Source organism: Magnolia sinica, chromosome 14 (genome assembly GCF_029962835.1).
Source record: "Magnolia sinica isolate HGM2019 chromosome 14, MsV1, whole genome shotgun sequence".
Taxonomy (NCBI): Eukaryota; Viridiplantae; Streptophyta; class Magnoliopsida; order Magnoliales; family Magnoliaceae; genus Magnolia; species Magnolia sinica.
The window spans coordinates 60,273,595-60,276,305 of NC_080586.1; the positions used below are offsets into that span (position 1 = coordinate 60,273,595).

Consider the following 2,711-nt stretch of genomic DNA (forward strand, 5'->3'; position numbering starts at 1 on the left):
TGATTAATGTATGATTGGATTGTATGACTTATGCATCTTGCATTGTGTGTTGTGATTACTGTACGCCCTAGAGACATTAGGGCCGTAGCCTCCACAGGCATATCATGGATAGCCAGATGGGACACCAAAAATTTTTGGTTCGAGCATCGGGCTGCCATAGATGGCCCTGGGTGAAAATTTCTAAACCCTCTTGGTACCAGAGGACGCCCCAACGTCGAGACCGAGTAGATATATATGAGCGCATGAGGGCCGTATATCAGTAGGCCACGTCTCCCACTGTGTCGTAGTCGGTTGGGAGGGGGTGTAGCCTTACCCATCCAAGGGAGTAGGCATAGCTAAGCTGAGTTTGACCAGCTTGAGGAATGAGTCTGCTATCAATGAGCCGAGTAGGTATTGGCGGACTATTAGCCAAGCGGATAGTGAGGTCTCTTCCACTTACCCAGTTGTGCGCTTGATGGGGCGGCAAGTGGCGTTGAGTGTACTAGACCCCGGTGATAACCCCAGAGAGGAACCGTACTGATATGTGGACTTATTGAGTAGGAATTGCATACTCATTCATTCATTCTTTCACTATCCACTTAGGCTGGTGGTGCACAACTAATTATTGTGTACCTTCACATGGCCAGGTTTCGATTGGGCGCGCGACTAACTAGAGATCAGGAGTCTACCACATTGAGTCTGACTATCCAAATTTAGGTATAAGACTGGTTTGGATAGAAGTCCTTTGTGATAGACCCCATAGCTTGTGATACTACATACTATCATTTCATTGAGTCCCGACTTCACTCCAGCTTGGTCATTTCATTCGCATCGCATATTGCATTACATCCGCAATATATCGCATTTTGGGTTGTTATGTTTCGGCACTTATATAGCCTAGACGGACTTAACATGATTTGCATATTGCCTTACATTCTCAGCATAGGATATTGGCTTATTCCGTTTTTACATCGCATAGCCTTGGTATGACTGATAACATTCATGAATTTATGGATTGCCAGTATTTCTGCTTAATCTGATATCATATGATTCATGATCTTGCCTGTATTACCGATGTTATATGATTTATGGCATTGTATTGCATTCTTGGCACTTACCTTATGCACACACTTTCACCATCCTCTAAGCTTTCTATAATCTTATGCATGATAGATGTATGCAGGTGACTTTAGGTCGCAGCAGCATTGAGCTTGGAGCATGCAGCGAACTTCTGGAGCTTTGATTTTTGACATATGTGTTTCCCTTTCAGCACTATATTCAAATGTTTATATTAGTGGATATGTGATGATGATGTTGCTTTTGTGATTTGGGTAAACTTGTGGTTATGCTTATTACAAGTTAAATATACATTGTAAAATCCTCCTTGTAGGATCCTAGGATCGAAATTTGGCGTATGGACGCTGGGAGCCGAGAATGGGATATTGCGGAGGCTGTCAGTACCGGATTCGGCGATCGAAAATTTTGTGAGCCCGGTTTCCGAGTTTGGGGCGTGACAATGCATCGTCCACAGATGATCGTCTTTGTGGGAGTACATATGGTGCATTATTAGATGTCCCAAAGAAGTTATTTTGTGGAGGCATTTGAGGTGCATTAGGCGCATTAATTTGTGGTCCATTCCTCCAACTAAGATTAAGATGGTTACACCAATTTAGATTGTTCGTGTTTCCCATTGGTTGCATAAATGACCTTTGGTAGTTATTTATAGCATTTGCTTGCACATGTTCATGCGTGATATATTGTAAAACTGAGATTGTTGGACAATCCTTTGTGTCATAGTTTGACCACCATAAATGCTACAAAAGTTACCTAAGGAAGTGTTTGCTTTAACTATATCAACCTTCCTAATTTGCAAGGTTTCGACCTTTCTAGCTAATGTAGCGAATTTTACATTAAGGTCGTCTTCCCCTCTTACTACATACATCCCCGTTTTCTCTATAGTAATGGGTCTAGTTTGATCTGGTTTAGCAGAGACATCCCACGTCTGAGTATTCTCTGCTAACGTGTCTAGAAAAACCCAAGTCTCATTATGATCTTTGTCGAGAAAGGTTCCACTACACATCATCTCTATGAACTGACAGATATCCATGATGAGCCTTTTTCAGAACGCATCAATCACGTACCATGGTTTCTAACCATGATGTGGACAAGTAAGTAGTTGGTCTTTGAAGCGCTCCCAAGCTTGGAAAAATAATTCATTCCTCTTTTGGGTGAATGACATGATTTCTTATTTTAGTGCATTTGTTTTGTGTTAGGAAAGAACTTTTTTAAAAACTCTCTACTTAAGGCTTGCCATGCAATAATGGTATGAGGTCTTAGAGAGTTGAGCCATGCTTTAGCCCAATCCTTTAGAGAAAATGAGAATAACTTAAGCTTAAATGCATCCCTATTGCCATTGTTTACTTGTAATGTTGCAATCACTTCCTCAAAGTCCTTTAGGTGCAAATAGGTGCTATCAGAATCCAAGCCATAAAATTTAGGGATCAATTGAATCACACCTGGTTTAAAATCAATATTCCCTATGTGTAAGATGGTAAAGATGATCTCTCAAGGTGTAGATGTTCATATAAAGTCTGTGGTTGGTTTAACACATTCATATGAACTTCATTCTCATCCTCAAGAGAAGGATTACATTGATTTTCTCTGTTTTGATTTATAGTTGGATTCGACAGATTTGGATTTGGATTATCAACTGGGTTTGCCATGGAATCCAA

General features: G+C 40.8%; 1 non-coding gene across 1 annotated transcript; it reads left to right on the plus strand.

Moving 5' to 3' along the window:
• The first annotated feature begins 2,129 nt into the window (after positions 1 to 2,129).
• On the plus strand, positions 2,130 to 2,236 carry LOC131226510 (small nucleolar RNA R71). The gene has a single exon (XR_009161887.1). It is a non-coding gene; the product is annotated as a small nucleolar RNA R71 (small nucleolar RNA).
• Positions 2,237 to 2,711: the final 475 nt, after the last annotated feature.